Source organism: Anolis carolinensis, chromosome 5 (genome assembly GCF_035594765.1).
Source record: "Anolis carolinensis isolate JA03-04 chromosome 5, rAnoCar3.1.pri, whole genome shotgun sequence".
Classification (NCBI taxonomy): domain Eukaryota; kingdom Metazoa; phylum Chordata; class Lepidosauria; order Squamata; family Dactyloidae; genus Anolis; species Anolis carolinensis.
The window spans coordinates 38,324,983-38,342,589 of NC_085845.1; the positions used below are offsets into that span (position 1 = coordinate 38,324,983).

At 37.0% G+C, this 17,607-nt stretch overlaps 1 pseudogene; it reads right to left on the reverse strand.

Moving 5' to 3' along the window:
- Positions 1 to 844: 844 nt before the first annotated feature.
- LOC107982941 (small ribosomal subunit protein uS12-like) overlaps positions 845 to 17,607 on the reverse strand; it is a 30,076-nt pseudogene continuing 13,313 nt past the window's right edge.

Below are 17,607 nucleotides of genomic sequence, written 5' to 3' on the forward strand. Positions count from 1 at the left end.
ATTTTCTGTATTTGGAAATTGCTTTGCTTTTACATTAAGATTAGATACATGTATGATGGTCAGGCAGATAACCCAGACACCCCATTTTATTATTTGTATGCTGCTAGAGTCAACAATCCTTGTGCTCTAGATGATTTTTAAATTGTGGGTTTTGGCAGCAAATAAGGCCCACTTAGTTCAATGTTGAGGTTACAAAACATTTGGTAACAGTAAAACGTTTCTGGATGCCACCCATTTACACAATACTTTTAGCAACAACGTACAAGAGCAGAGGGCCACATGTACAGGAGACATTGTAAATAAGTATCTTTTATAGAAATGTAATATGGATATTTTATAAAAATACATTTTAATATGTGTATTTGTGGTATTTTTACAATGTTTATGTGTTTATTCTGTAACTCACCTCGAACCATGAGGAGAGGCGGGTAAGAAAAAAAATTGTTGTTGTTGTTGCTGTTATAAAAACTCAGGAATAATTCCATGAAGCAGAGTAGGAGAATGAGCATTTTTGATCTTGTTCTCTTACTGCAGGGGTGAAGCTATAGTGAAGGGGGGGGGGGGGAGAGAAAAGGAGGAGAGCATTGTTTCTCAACAATAATTCTTCCCAATAATGAAATTTTCCTTCACCCCCTACATTTCTAATATCGTAGAGTGAGAAGTATTGTATATTTTCTGTCTTTGATTTCACTGGATAAATGTTGGTTTGCTTTTTTCCGTTGAAGCTTTAAGTTCCTGCAATGCTAAAGTTTGGAGGCTAAAGAAAACTATCATTTGAGGGGCAGAATTCGTATTTAGAGGGAAATGTCCCCTTTTTACCGTCATCTATAACTACACCTCAATCTTTTTTTTTCTTAGGAGAAAATTTTATTGATCATTTTGATAATAAAATGTGATTTTATGACCTGGGTCTCTCCTTTTTGCCTTTGTACAAGGCTAGTAGGGAAACATTTGCAACTTTGACAACCTTGAAACCACCTCCAGGAATGTCACCAACAGCATGACCCTTTCAACCAAAGCCAGCAATCAGGACCTCATCGTTCTCTTCAATGAAGTTCAAACAACCATCTTTAGGAACAAAGGCTGTTATCTTCTTGCCATTCTTGATGAGCTGGACTCAGACACACTTCCTGATGGCAGAAATTGGCTGCTTAGCTTCTACACCAACTTTTTCCAGGACAATGCTTTTGGCATAGGAAGCTCCTCCAAAAGGGTTGGCCTTCAGAGCAGTACCCAAATGGGCCTTCTTATACTGTTTGTCATGCCATTTCTGGTCACGACGGTGACTGCGCAGCTTCCTGGCTGTACGAAGCCCACAACATCGTGCTGCTTTCACACCGAGGAAACTACGCCTCAATCTTGTTGAATGTCATATTGCTCATCCTGTTGTATTCATTCCTTGGTTGCATGGGTGTTAAAGACTGGCATTTCAATTTATATAATCAGTTATTATCAGTATTGTATTTTATATCATCTTTCATGATATATTGTTCTCTTATCCACTTCCAAGGATGGCAGTGTCTTAAAGAGCAGATATTACAAACAGATGAGGATAATTTCCCTTGGCTTTCCAAATTACATTTATCCAGACTGGCAACTTGTGGCTGCTGAGATATTGTTGGACCACAGTTTCCATCATTCCTTGCCACTAGTTATGCTAGTGAGGGCCAATGGAAATTATAATTACAATACTAAGAGTAATAATTAACATATATAATCTCCATACATTAAACATTGTAGTTTATATCCTGTGTTTGTATAGTGCTACTCAACATGTTTTCATTTTCCATGTTTAAAAAATATGTTCACCGTGTTGTCATTTTGCAGGCACAAACTCTATCATCTCATATCACTACACAAGAAAGACAGTTAAGTTTGAAAAGGCAAATACTTAATGTTTATTTAGTATAGGCGTATTTCTTAGCCAGTCCGATTTTCTGTGAAAAAGGGCAGCTTATAACTAAAAGTCTAAATCAGTGGTTCTCAACCAGGGGTCCCCAGATGTTTTTGGCCTACAACTCCTAGAAATCCCAGCTAGTTTACCAGCTGTTAGGATTTCTGGGAGTTGAAGGCCAAAACCATCTGGGGACCCCAGGTTGAGAACCACTGGTCTAAATCAAGGATCATGTAACCTCCTAACTATTGTTGGATTGCAATTCACAGTTTTTCTCACCATTGGCTATGCTGACTGATAGGAACTGAAATCCAACAGGCTATGGAGGACTGTGGGAATTCTATTCTAGAATAAATCAAATTTTAAAAAATAGAAAGGATGCAACATAAATTGTCAGTGATGGGGATGGGGGAGGGGGGAGGGGAGAATACAAACATTTGTTCTTTTGTCTCATGCGATAATATTGTACCGAGCCTGTTCTTCTGAGATTTACTTAACTCAAGTACAAAGCCAGCCTTACATCCTATGAGGAGAAAAACACTTAACAAAGCCATTAACGATCTGTATTGCTCTAGCAATGTCTGTTAGATCTACTGTTTAATGAAATAGCATATGTTTACATGGGATGAACATTTACAATCTACACATGTATACTAGAAAGTAACTTCCACTAATTATAGCAAGAATTTTTCCCAGACAAGATTTACATGTTTCTTTTTTTGTGATTGAGACTGTACATTTCATAGCTATTTGATAGGTAAAACAATTAACTTTCCCCCTATGAAATAAGAATACATAATTTTTCTCATGCATTTCCTTTACTCCGCTCTTTAAAAAATACTGGCAGATGGGGTTGGAATCTGTACTCTGCATGGCATTGCACATAGCTCAAATCTAATCAGAAAAGTTGATTTCCATCTCTGCATGCCGTTATCTGATCCATCCACACTTCTGCCAGCAGATCTTTGGCTAAATGAGGTTTTAGCTCCCAGCTTGTTCCCACTTGTCTCTTATTCCTCCAGAATAAGATGTGATAGGTTTCTACTTAATAGATCTGTTTGCGTAGTTTATTGTAAGCTGTTTTTGTTTTAGTCTGTATCTAAAAGTACAACCGCTATCATGAAATTATATCAGATTTAAACACAATTACAGAATTAGCAACAAAAATGGGTTCTAGTATTAGAATCTATAATTTTTTAAAAAATAAAGTCACTAAAGGGAGGCTACAGAAACCTTCAAATAGTCTTATACTGAGGAGCAACTCACATGTAGTGTAAACTCTTTTATGATTTTATGATTCTATGATATCAATCTTGGAACTGCAGTTGCCACTGTCGCATAACCAGACAGGGCTTTTTCACTCATATAAATTGATGCTCTTAAGTTGTTACTTACACTGCAATTGTCCATATCATCCCTATGGACACATGAGCACATACATTTAGCAACATTGTATGGCTGAACTCTAAAGGGCCTCCCCCCGCATGCCTGCTTGAGGCAAATTGGAACTCGCTTTCCCAGCAGCACTTTGTGCATTGTGTACATAGAACCATTATAAAGCAAAGGTGCTACTACCTCAGCCACCATATGGACAATTTTGGGTTTGGGAATATTTTAATTTTTTGGAATTCCAGCTAAGGGATGCTGAACCTGTATTTCCTTTTATCTGGCCTGAATCTTGTGGTAACGAATTGTGGGAGTTGTACTACTAAATATCTGGAGGGCTAATGGATTGATTGTTATCACAACGATCTAGGAAGTCTTGAAATCCTAATTTTAAAAGAAAAAGTCATACATTGTTTTACATAAAATTCTTAAAAAATCAATGGGTTAAAAAGATTGTTGCTGATATTTTAGACTTCATGGTATGTAAAGAGGATTATACAATGAATAAAAGATAAATGCCTCTGGTTTTTTTAAAAAGATTAACATGAAATGTGAAGCCTATTAGCATATGAAAGTTATCAGCACACATTCTCCATCCCCAGTGTGCTTGAAGCACAATTGTCTAAAGAACTTAAAAACACATGATCAAGCTGAAGAAAAAGCATTTATAATTTAAATTAACATAATCAGCACTTGTCCTGGTAAGTATTCAATTTTGCTTTTAAGTGCTTTTAATTATTAAAAGAGAGTGAAGTTAACATGGCAGTGAAGCTTTGTAAAAAAACAATAGATACAAATAAGATTATAAAGAGCTCAAGAGTTAAAAAGATGAAATGTCAAATACTGATTGTGTTGCTTTCTACTTGTCAGTTTTTACAATGAAAAAAGAGGAGTCTTTTTCTCCAGTACACATCAAAAAGGTTTCTATTCACCACATTATTGTGAATAGTGTCTGGTCAACGTGGAAAGCAACACATTTTGAATGTAAAATGGAATGAGCTTACTCAACTATGTTTTGTTTTAGGAATAGTTAACAAAAAAAAAATATAACTGACAAATCTATACACATAACAAAAGTGACAATATGTATGTGTGTGTGGCTGGGGTGTCCACTTACACAGGCAAGCTCCTGCCTCCACAAACAGCTATAGCTCTAACTACTCAGGACACACCAAAGGCCCTCCCTCCAATGACACTGCAGGTTATAGTGAGCGCCATAAACATGTACAAGAGCCCTGCCAATGTTCTTCACAAGTACAATACTGCCCACCACCCAAGTGAAGACTTTCATATGGGGACAATATCATCCTCCACCACAGACATCCCAGTGTTTCTTACTCTCTCCATTGGTGTGGAATTTGTATGACGGCTTACATAGAGGCAATTATTCAATGTCTTAAAACATGCAATTCCAAAAAAAATAAAATTAGATTAAAATTAAAACATATTAAACATTTAAAAACATTATTTATAGGAGTTGTAGGTACTGGGATGGATAATTCACTTGCAACCTAAGAGTACTCTGAACTCCACCAACGATGGACCTGGAACTAACTTGGCACACAGAACCCCCATGACCAACAAAAAATACTGGAGGTCTTTGGAAGGATTTATAGGACTCGTCATCCAGAGCGCACTATGAACCCAAACAATGATGGATCTGGACCAAACTTGGCATGTATACCTGATATGCCCCAATTTGAATACCGGTAGGTTTTGAGGGGAATTGGCCTAGACATTTTGGAGTTGTAGGTACTAGGATTTATAGTTCACCTGCAATCAATGAACACCCTGAACTCCACCAAAGATGGAATTGGACCAAAATTGGCACACAGAGCCCCGTCTTTGGGGAAAATTCACCTTGATTTGGGGGAATTGTAATTCACCTACATCCAGAGAAACTTTCATCTCCACCAATGATGAACCTGGATCAAACTTGGCACATAGAACCCCCATGATTAACTCAACGTACTGGAGGGGGTTTGAGGGGGTTGACTCACCATAGAGGGAGTTGTAGTTTACCCTACAGACAGAGAGCTGTACAAGAATAGTCAGTGAGGTCCAATACATGGGGTTACACAGGGGTATCTAAAGTGCTGCCATGTCTCCTGTCAAACTTTTTTTGGTGTACATATGCCAAATATTTCTTCCATGTGTAGGTCAGGAACATATTGTTGCAAGCATCAGCATAAAGGGTCAAGTGTGTGTGGGAAGGAAAGAAATAAAAATGTTTTCCTTTGAATATGTAACATGAGAGTTTTTCTTTACCTGTAGTGGTAGCAACAATCTTTAAAAGTGTGTATGAGAGAGACAGATAGACAGACAGACAGACAGAAAGGGTGTAAAGTGTTATTGATGCTAAGCCCAAAAGTAAAGTCTTTCACAAATTTGCTTCTCACAGTTCCCCTTGTCCCCATTTTAGGGTGGTTGTTTGCTTTGCATCTCCCAATTTTTAGACAAAGGTATTTTGGACAAAATATCTGGCTTGGCTTTCTTTCAATCCTGGAACCTACCTTTTAGTGTAGAGTGGTGAATTGATTCCTGCAATTCATCCAGCATCCAGCAATTGAGATCTAACTATACTCACACACACACACACACACATGTACACATGCACCTTACTTCTGGAACTGCATTCCACACAATGATAGTATGCCATCCAAAAGGGTTTCAGATAAGTATATATAATTAATAGCAGCAGTAGTGCTTCCAAAGCAGAAGTGTGTTACTACCACTGGGTGCACATATTATTTTGCTTTAGGCTCAGTAAATGAAATAAATCACTTGTTAATTCACATAAACGTGGCAGCATTGGAAGGTTCTAAGAGAATGCTAAAAGTGCTGAGAGCAAAATGTAAGGAAATGATAGCAAAGGATGAAAAACAGTGGTTCTGAAATATTAATAGGCTACTAAAAATAAATGGCATATGTACAGAACTTACTCTAAAGTCTCAGTAACCTGAAACGACCACCTTCTGTCATTGCCAGTCTTCACAGCTCTTCCCCTTTGCCCCCGCCTTCCCTTTGATATGTTTCAGCCACAGAGTCAGCACCTGTGGCTACTCACAGGGTGGCATGGTAGCTATAGACTTCTCAGAAGCTTGTGATCTATTTTTCAAGAAATGACATTTGTTCCTCTGAGTGGCCCCCTACTGATGTTTTCTCAGCCTTTTTAGATGACTGCTGGTTATTCTTCATTTCTGGAGCTCTCCTGTTTAGTCCTGTGCAGCATCAGATTGGTAATAACTGTGCTTGAACTCCCTTTTGGTGCCATTGCACTTTTGCAGGGTTATACTTTTCTTGCACAAAGCAATAAAACCTGATTATTCTTTTCCCCAGCATGCTACAGCCGGATGACATTGAATCCATAACTGAGAGCAGGTCAGGAGACAGAGTCGCATGTGCCTTTGCACTGTATTTTACCATGATTTATTGGTGGTTATGTACTTTTGCCAGTCACTTTGGCTTAAGTACTACATCAAGCACATGACATGTTCTGATCAGTTCTAAGGAGAGGTCATAGAAATGTGGGAAGAAAATGGGATGAATAATATTACAGCAAAGTGTAAATAATATAAATGTCTTTGCAGTGACAGTTGATGCTCAAATAAAGTTTTGGAAATTGAAAAGGAAGCCAGGAACCAGATTTTACAAAATATATACAACTTCAACTAACCCAATCGTGAGCAAATCAAACCCTAACCTCAAAGCTTGCCATTGTAGCATTTCATTCAACCAGCTTTCTGAAAATAAATAACAATATTGAAAAAGGAGAATATAAGAGAAGGCTTTTTATCAAACCGCATATTCCTTCATAGAAATTTCGGTGCACCTATTTGTTCTTATACTAATACATACACATTCCATATGCTATTTGAGCTCTATATTTGGATGATATGGTAGTTCTATCTATGAAAAAACTGGCTATGTTAGGTAAAATCAGCTTTTCCTTGCCTGGCATTCACCTAATGTATTGGACTGAAGTTCCCATCAGTTTTACCTAGCATGGGAGATGGCCATGTTGACTGCAGATGACAGAAGTTATACTTCAAAAACATCAGGAGGGTGACAATTAAGAAGAATTCTGAGACAAATTCGCTTAGACATCTTGCCTCAAAAATGACTTATGTGACTTGGATGCAGTTCCAATCCACCTGCTTAACAGCCGTAGTATACCAGGTCTGTTTTTCATACTTAGCAATCTGTCCCATGGTTAGAACAGAATATGTATGAAATTAGAATCTAATGGGAAATGTGCTGGGATAAACTGGAAAAAAAGTTTTAATAACTTTGTCAAAGGAGATTGAATACCATGTGCACCTATCCTTACCTGCACAGTGGTGGGATAGAAAGCACTATGGTAGTAGTTATGATATCTGGAGATTATGGGAATTGAGGTCTGTGCAACACATCTGTTGGGAGAGTTGGGAAGGCTAACATGGCAGATAAAGCAGTTAAAGCAAGTTGTCTGACCACTGTGGTTCAAGGTTAACTTAGTGTGGTAGCCATCTGGAAGGCTGATAAAACAAGGAGTGCATTCATGCAAGAAGTGAGGATTTTTACATATTAGCATGCCTACCTGAACCTTCTTCCGTTATCTATAGAGCCCTGATCCAAACTGTACCTTTGTTATGAATTCCTTGTCTTGAATGTCATTTTGGAATGTGATGTTGCTAAGCAAGTGTGCTATCACTGGTCTGAACTTTGGTTTGGATTCATCAGCCAAGATCCTGGTCAGTACTGGCACAGTGTAAAATTCTACTGATATATTTCTGCCAGACTTTTTCCTTTACCCTTGTATGCAATCTCAGCTTCATACACTAGGGTGCTTTCCCACAGTCAATAAGTGACCAGAGGGCACAAAGTGGTTCCAGTTTTGTAGTCGGAATAGGAAGAGCAATTATCTTTTTGGATCTCAGAAATCCCAATTCTTCAAGAAGTTTTCACAGGAGATGAAGTTAATTATATGAGCAAGTACTGAATACTCAAAGAATGTAAATATTCTGTTATTTCATCCTCACATGCAAGGGTGAATGCATAGTTATCTCCCTACTGTGGGAGAATTTTTTTTCTGCAGAGTTCTTTCAGTGTTGTGGCATTCAAAAAGAAATACACTTTTTGTGGAAACACATGTTTTCTTTGAAGAACAAGTACTTCCTGTGTGGGCAATGTTTTTATACATGAAACATGTTAATTATATAGAACACTTGAGGGTTGTGCAAAACCCCCGAGTTTCCCTACAGAATAATTTCTCCACAAGCCCTCAAGTTGTATGAATGCTAGAGAAGGCTGCACAAAAGACTTGCTGCTCTATTCTTCTAATATTGGAATGCTAATTTCTAATATTCCAGGTTTTCCTGGTGGTTTGATCTGGAAATGAATAATTGTAAATATTATTCCCATCTCCAGAATACTTCTTTGTGCAATGATGAAAAAGTAGAAGGAGAGGTATATCACCAACACAATTCTGGCATGTTTTTTTATGGTCAAAAGGTGAGAATGAATGTGCTTTAGGTGCACATTTTTGATCAATCCACACCTCAGGATGGAAAATTATCTTGTGATCTAAGCAGTTCCCTGGTTCAGATTCACTCCAGAGTCCCTGATTGCAAATCTTTCCAATCAAAAGATTGTCTGCTTCACTCATTTTTAGTCTGTTCCTGACAATCACACATTTAGACCATCCTGTAGGGGAGTTTGCTATCTCTGATCTGTCATAGCCCTGATTTGTTTCACAGAAGATTAGCTACAGAAATGTTTCCTGTGAGAGTTCTGTTATTCGTGATATCCAACAACACCATAATGACTGTTGCAAATGTAGCAGTTGAACTGAGGCTGAATTTTGTCATCCTAATTCAGACTGTTTCATAAAAATCTGCTGTACAAATCACTGCTAATGATGAGTGTTGAAATGTAGTGATATTGTATCTCATTCAACATCCTAATAAGTTGGATGGTAAAGCATTTGATAAGATTGCTCAAGGAGTAAACCCCTTAATGACCCTATTTACTTCTCTTAAAAAGTGATTGTTCCCCACCAAAACTTTGTGATTGCCTTCCTGTACTGCAGGAAAAAAGACCCCAAAGAAGTCCACCAAAACCAATAACCACAACAAAAAAGCCACTCCAATACATCTTCCTAGAAAATATTTGACACAGGATTTATACATTTCCCTAAAGGCATGTGTCTAGTTGTTGGGGATTAGTCATTTAAGCACTGCAAATTCAATTTAAATTGCTAATGGAAACTATCAGAAGGAAACACCTGTAAGTGTTAAATCACCCAACTACTGGTTTTTAACCAAATCAATAATTTGTAGCAGGACAATGAATATGTACTATCCAATCAAAACAAATAGGAACTTCTTCTGATTATCATAACAGCAATGAAATGGCGTGCACAGCATTCTTTCCTCTAATTTGTCTTTCACGCTGCACTATAAAGATAACAAAGTATGGCATTCTCATAGACTGTATTGTTTTACCCACTGCATTTTTCCTTACTGAAGTCTGGAGTGTATTGTTTTTTTTTAATTTGCTGATGGAAACCATCAATTAGAAATCACAAGAGTGCTGAGGATAGAGTCAACAGACAGAGGAAGAACAGAGGATAATTTCAAGGATAAATTAATTATGCATCTATTTGGTTACAAACCTCTCTCACTTTGTAACAAGCCTTAGTGAAAATTGTATCAGAAGCCATAGAAAGACCCATATGATCTAGAGAACCACTTAATTAATGGTGTTTGTGTAAGAATGAATCCCTCAACTTCTTCGTGATGAGATGAGATATTGATTCAGAGCAGTCAATAGGTCTCCAAAGATTATATGGGACCTTTCTGAAAAGGTTTATAATATGAATATGGCATGCCAAATTATTCTAACATACAATGCTTTCTAAAAAATATCTGCACAAATGTAAACCCCAGAAAAATGTGATTCTGAAATCAAGAGGAAACCCCTTCTAAGTTGCCAAATGCACTTGAATTCTGGCTCCCAACTCATTACCTAGCTTCTTAGTAAAAATTGCTGTTATTTCAGAGCTGAACAGGAATTTTTGATTTGCCACCACTGTGGTTGAAACACCAGTTTTATTTTCGCCTATGCTGCAATGAATACAGAGGAGCTATAAGAGGATTAAGTTGGGTTAATGTGATTGGAAGGTAAATGCCAGAAATGCAGAATGAATGACCAACCTAAAGCATCTGTATAGTGAGTGTTGTTACTCAGACCTGTGCGGCCTGATCCAGTTCATCTTTCTAGAATTGTGGAGCCACAGAAAAAGGTGACATGGGAAGTACATAGGTAGCCTGAGGAGAGGAAAAAGATATATTTCAACAGGACAACTGGGGGTCATCTTGTTCAATGTTCCACAGGTTGTAACTTTGCACATGCACAGTTTGATGCTTGGATGAAGCAATGGATGAAGACATAATTTTTCCACCCTTAGCTTTAAAAATATTTGGGATATTAATCAGAATGAAAACACCAGCATTTATTCTTCATCTTTTTTTTTTTTTTTGCTCAGGGTGATTTTGAATAAGGGCATGACATTTTAATGCAAAAACAATATTTTGTGTAATGTTTATATTTTATGCACTGCTTTTAGCATCCCCATCCTATAATTCATTCTATAGTTTTACTGATTCAAAGAAACTACAGAATGAATACATGTATAGCTCATCAATTCCATTATAGCTCTTCCATTTCATTATGAATCTTCTACTCCATCTTGAATGAGGACCCTAGACATAGTATTAAAATATGAACAGGCTAAGTTCATCTGGGAATTCTGTTGAAAATTGAAATCAGTATACTGTTTGAATGTGGGCCACATCTGCATTTTGATGCACATTATATGCAAGGCATAAAAGATGTGTGTATATGGTTGTGCAATGGCGTAACAGTTTGAAGTTACAAAAGAGTAGATTCTTGACAGTAAGAAAAGTTTGTCAACTGAGCCAATTGCATAAGAAGGTACTGGGTTCATCTTACCTGGATGTCTTCTTATGGTGTATCTGCAGTGTTGAGTTAATATATCTTGACACTACTGTAACGTCTAAGGCTCAATGCAATAGGATCATCATAGTTGTAGTTTTACAGCTATTTAGCCTTCTCTGCCAAACAGTGCTAATGCCTCACTCACCTTCAAATTTATTTATTTATTTATTTATTTATTACATCACTTCTACCCTGCCCTTTCACCTATCAGGGAACTCAGGGCGGCTTACAATATAAACATATACATCAAAAATAGTTTACATCAAATTTAAAAATCCATTACGATTAAAAATTACAATAAAATCAGGAGCATACATTAAAAGACTTACATAATTATACAAATCCCATTACAGTTAAAGTGCTGTCACTCTGCATTAATTCTACATTGTAGATCAGGCATTAGCATTGGCAAACTTTGGCTCTCAAAGTGTTTTGGACTTCAACTTCTAACAGCCAGTAAACTGGAGGGCCAAAATCTCCACATGGCTATTGTAGATGCACCCCAAAAAAGGCTGGAGAGCTACCTCATGGGGCAGGGCGTTGAACTGATGGCCTATAGGACCCCTTCCAACTCTATGATTTTATGATATCTATGGGTATTTTAAATTAATTCTGTTTAAACTGGACCGGTTCTCATTAGTCTAGACCAGTGGTTTTCAAAATGTGAGCTTTGAAACTATAGCTGGGTCAACTCCTTTCAATGCATGTAAGACAAAAAGGTTCAATCTTATTATGATGATGACATGTAGGAGTCCTATATGTGACTTTGAGTTTAGCGGATAAGAGAAAGGAAAGGAAAGGTTGAAACACTGCTCATGTTGAGCTTCTGGGCATTGTAGTCCAGAAAAGTCACTATTTCAAATGCTGTTGTAGGTGACATTGGGAAGAAGGGTTAAAATACATAATGTTTAATTTGGTCTGAATTTCTAGATTGTGCCTGACTTTAAATTAGTTCCCATATCTGTCCAGTCGTGCAAATTGTTCAGGGTCCTTTCACACTGCACAAATATAGCACAGTAATTCCAATTTAACTCTCCTGGCTGACTCCTATGGAATCCTGGGGTTTGGAGGTTAGTGAGACACAAGAGTTCTTCAAAAGAGAATTCTAAATGCTTCTCCCTAAACTATAAATCCCAGGATTCCATAGCAGTTAAAGAGCATTGCAACACCATAATTGTGCAATATGAAAACATTCCCATATAATGTGGCCTGTGGAAATTACTGCCCAAGTTCTTTGTTCTACCTGACATTTATTTTCTTTTATTTAGTTTTAAATGCCTAATAATAAGTAACAGTGTGCAAATTTGTACACACTTAATAGCAGTAGCTTGTCTACATAACTGTCATTTTAACTATTCTGACACTAAAATAGTTTGCCATTTTCTAAAATAAAAAAAAACAGATGGTTAAATTAGCTTTGACAGTGACCTGTTAGAATACATTTTTGCTGTTACTCATAATAGTATTCCTTTATAAAATTGGTGTGACAAAATATTTAAAATCCATCAGCTAAGTAAAAACTCTAAGCCAAATAAAATCTAGCATAATTAAACGAGTCAGAAGGAATTAGATCATTCAGATTAACAAGGTGCCCTTTCTGCCTGCCCCCTACTTATCCTAAATATAAAATTGTAATTAATATTTAAAATGCACTTCACTTGTACATGATATTTAATTTATCTAAAAGAGAATGTGTTTTTTAAATTTATGCAGGGTAAACAAAAACCACAAGGATTGTTTTGTTCTCTTTTATAATCAATGAGAAAACATTGCAGTGCCTTTCCAGATTTGTCTTTACATACATTAAAGAACCTGAACCTGATGCACAATAATGTAGTCATCTTGAAACTGGGGTCTCACCAAACACCCAGAGCTTGTGTTTCAGGATTGTATCAGGCAGGTGTGTTGCAATCAGACATGGCAACTATACTGACATTTGAAGATTCTATCAAGCAACTTTCAATAAATGTGAATTATGTGTGGAGAAAAATAGCCTCTTCGATCATGGTTGAAAATGTTCACCCATAACATGCAAAGATCGAAGACTGACTTATTTTTAACATGATTTTTCTACGTATGAAGTGTTAGTTTATGTGTTACACTTTGTTGTTGTAGAGATGAACAATGAAAATGCTTCCCTTGGGATATATAAGGTGGCAAATAGCAGAGAATTATGAGAGCTATTAACTCTGGAATTAGATGAACCAAGGTGAGACAATGTGAAGAAACTGCACTGACTTCCCACTCACTAAATCTGGCAGTGTACATCTCAAAAAGACTACACAGGATTATTCTGTTCAGGATTATGCTGTGTAGGTTTCTTTTTCCAACTTTTTATGATCTTGATGTACACTGTGTTTCAAAAAGTTGCACCTGATTTCAAATTGCTATATCTGTGCAACCACAAACAGCCCTTGAAAGGGTGGATCACAGAGTTTCAAATGATTATTCCTAGATGCTTGTACCAGTACACAAACAGCCCCTAGCCTCAGTCATTCAAAATATGTTGAACTTGACCCCACATCATAAAGTCAAAGGAAATATTTTCCATTTGCAGAATTATTTTTGAGATTTGTTTCTGACACAAAATGGTTAGTAAAACTTGATAACTTGATACATCATTAAACCATCTGTAACTTTTTGTGTAATTATAACATGTTGCTATCGTGAAATATACTGCTCTGAAAATGGGTCCATCATTTTGAAACACATTGTATATTCAGATGTCTGACATGTGAATGTCTGGCAGGATAAGCTCACATATGCATTACTTGACCTCAAGGATTTCTTTGTTCACATATGTTAATATTCTGCTCACATTTAGGCTGAGGTCCAACCATGGCAACTTTAAAGTTCAAGAATTAAATATTTGCGAAACGCCTTCCTTAGTGCTGTAAAATATTTCATTTTATTGTCGCTGGGGCGGGGGGGGGGAGGGGGGTGAGAATTTTTCAGCAAGTCTAATTAGAAGGGGAAAAACAACTTCACTAAAACCCTGGAAAATGTTTCTAGTTTTAAACATTTAAAACTTTGAAATATGAAAGAAAGTCAATTTCGATATTGAGTCTTGTAGTATAAAGAGAATAACAAATGAGAGCTGTGCTTAAGTGGCAGGATTTGGCTTCAGTAACTTTCACAGAATGACGAGCAACACTTTTTCTAGTTATTTCCCTATAGATAAGCCTGGTGACCTGTCATTGCTCTCTCTTCACAAATTAGTGACAACCTTGATTCAAGAATGAATGCTCAGAATACATTTGCAGTGGTGTGAATTCACTCATCCCCATTCTCCAGAGAGTCAATAAATGTCATGTTCACAGAGAGGCAGCACGGGAATAAATTACAGGAATCATGGTAAAAGTCACCAGCCAAGAACAGTTACTATATCCTCATCTCAACAGAGTCATCCTTAAGTCACAATCCTAAAGTCTTTTTGCATAGATCTAAGTCCTGGCAGAAGACTGGGGTGTTAATGTCATTAAATGAATTAAGAACTGAGTGTTGGAAAGGCACAGTTATCAGCCCATTTTGTGTGTGTGTGCGTGTGTGCTTGTGAGACAGTTTGTTTCTGGTACTTGGAATTTCTGCTTGCTGCAAATTACTACTGTGATTCCAAATGACAATTTGAAAAGTAACATTTCTATTTCTACAAAATAGAAAGAATGAGTGAACATTCTGTTGGTTTTGCTTCCTAATGAAAGATTACTCAATTTTCACCTGACAAAACTGGATGGTCAGACACAAGGTCTGACAATGCAGTTCAAATATCAGTACCAAAGATGCAATCCACACAGCAACACACAAACTAGGCAGGGCCACGATAACAACAAGACACATTCCTAAGTCAAAGACCAGAGAAGAATGGGTTGCCAGGAGGGATCGGTAAGATCCACATCAGAGATTGCTCACAGTAACTTAATTGAGTGAGCTTTGAAGCTATAGCTGGGTTACATCCAAATGTCACATGGAAAAACTCTTGCACTAGCTTCTCTGTATGAAGGTTCTTCAGTTGAAGGGATCTCTTACACACCAAGAGACTTAGAACTAAAATGTCTCATTCTTTCAGTTGGTTTTGGTACCATGGGCTGGAAGAGGTTCTAGTCTTTTCATCTGATTGTGGAGCAATCCATTGAGGGCTGATGGATTTTGGGTTCAAAGGAGCAGTTAGTTCTTGATAGCTTGAGGCTTAGGAGCTTGAAGATTTTTCTGAAGGAGTCCTCCAGCAGATATGTGACACATGCAGATTAAAATGCATGGCTGAAAAATCCACCCATCCCTGTATTTGCCATTCTATTTGCAAAATGAGCAAACAGTATGTGCATTTAAAACTGCATCTGAAAAATATATTTATAAAACATGTACACAATTTAGTTTGTGGTTACATACAAGCAAAAAAATCTATTTGGAAATGCACACAAAAAGCACACTTTTTGAAAAATGTGAAAAAAATATGCGTACATTCTGTGTAAAGTGAACAAGGTTTAAATATATACACATTTGTCTGCAGGTAAAATACCTGTAGAGCAAAAAAGATTCAAGTGCATGAAAGAACAGCTGAAGTAACTGGAAGCCTCCCTTTCCCAGGAATCTCAGGTGCTATTGACCCTTCAAAAAGAAATAGCAATAGCAATGGTAACTGAGGAGTCAAACTAATCAACTGCAGAGAACTCCCTTATAAATTCTATTTGGTATGGAAAATGGCAACAGGATCTTGCATGCTGATCTTTAAAGGCAGGTGAATGAGGAATTACTTAGGTGGGACATAGATAACTTTTCAGAAGGATTCTGACTGGGATGTTCTCCTGTGTATGTATTACTGGTTGCTTCTCCATGCACTATATTGCCCTAGAAATAGAAGAATTTACCCACTCCAGCTGGATTGCTAGCTTCATTTCTCTCACTGCACCTCTATCCAAATTATGTGATTACACTCTAATAACTGGAAGCAAACATTACTAAGCAAAGTGGGATTTTCTGAAGAGGAAACATAGTTAGGATTCTAGTATGAATAATATGGGAAGTGAAAGTTCTGTTGTCAGATTGAGATTCATTTAGAACTCATAAAGAGTCTACCTGTTTGATGTTACAGCTGAAGAAAATGATCAAATGTGCAGCTTTCCACAATCATGATCACTTTACATAATTAGAGGTGCCACTTCAGTCATGAGAGGAATTATCATACCTCTACCTGAAATCGTTTATAACTTTACCATGTGAGCTACTCAGTAATGCTCCATCCCGTAATTCTGGGTTCATAAATTTGTGATTGGCCTCCCCTTTTTTGATGGCCAATGGATTAATAAAATTAAAACAATTGTGAAGGGGGCAGTGTAATAGTATATATTGCAATTTGATTCCCCATTTCTCACTAGGTTTTGGGGGCATTCCTGAGCTTACTGGTAGAAGTGTGGGCTTTAGAGATATTCCTACCATAAGATTTACTGGAAAAGGTACTACACATGCACCTAGAGGATTCTGGGAAATATAGTTCAAAGAAGTAACTTTTCCAAGCTATACTTGCCATCTCTGATACTTTCTAGAGAAATGAGTGACAGATAGCACAGACAAGTCGGAAATCGTATGGTAATGGTATGACTCAGAAATCAAGACTGAAGCCTGTAAGATAATAGGAGAATACATGTCACTGTCACTCAGAGCTGGCCCTAGGTATTTTTCAAGTGTAGGCGAACAGAATTTTGGTGCCCCCCCCCAACCAATCACTGAAAAATAAAAGCATTGTATAAGTGAAAATGTTGGATAATAAGGAGGGATTAAGGAAAAGCCTATTAAACATCAAATTACATTAAGATTTTACAAATTAAGCTAAAAAATATCATGTTTTACAACAAATCAACAGAAAAAGCAGTCTCAACTGTGCCCCCGTATGTTTTGTGCCCCAAGCGACCGCTTAATTCGCCTTGTTGTTGGACCGGCTCTGTTGTCACTTTAGCTCAAGGAAATGTGCCTCTAAATGAAGTGCATTAGATTTCTGAGATATTTACTGAGAAAAGATCATTTTTTTAAAAAAAAATCAGGTAAAATCAGATTGTTTGATTAATTGAGAACTTTTCATTTTGTTAACTTACTATCTGAAAAGATGTTGTTCTGAACACACTTAATGTCTGAACCTACAATTTGAATTCTACTTTGTGATTGTTCATATATGCTTCATATATAAATCCTGTATCATTACACAGCAAAAGAAATGCTCGTTAAGGCTTAAAATATGTTCCTGCATCTGTTCCAGCATCTGATTTTCTCTGTTTTCTTTGTTTGCATGCATATTTTCCAGAATCAAGTTTGGTACATTGGTTTGTTTTGATTTT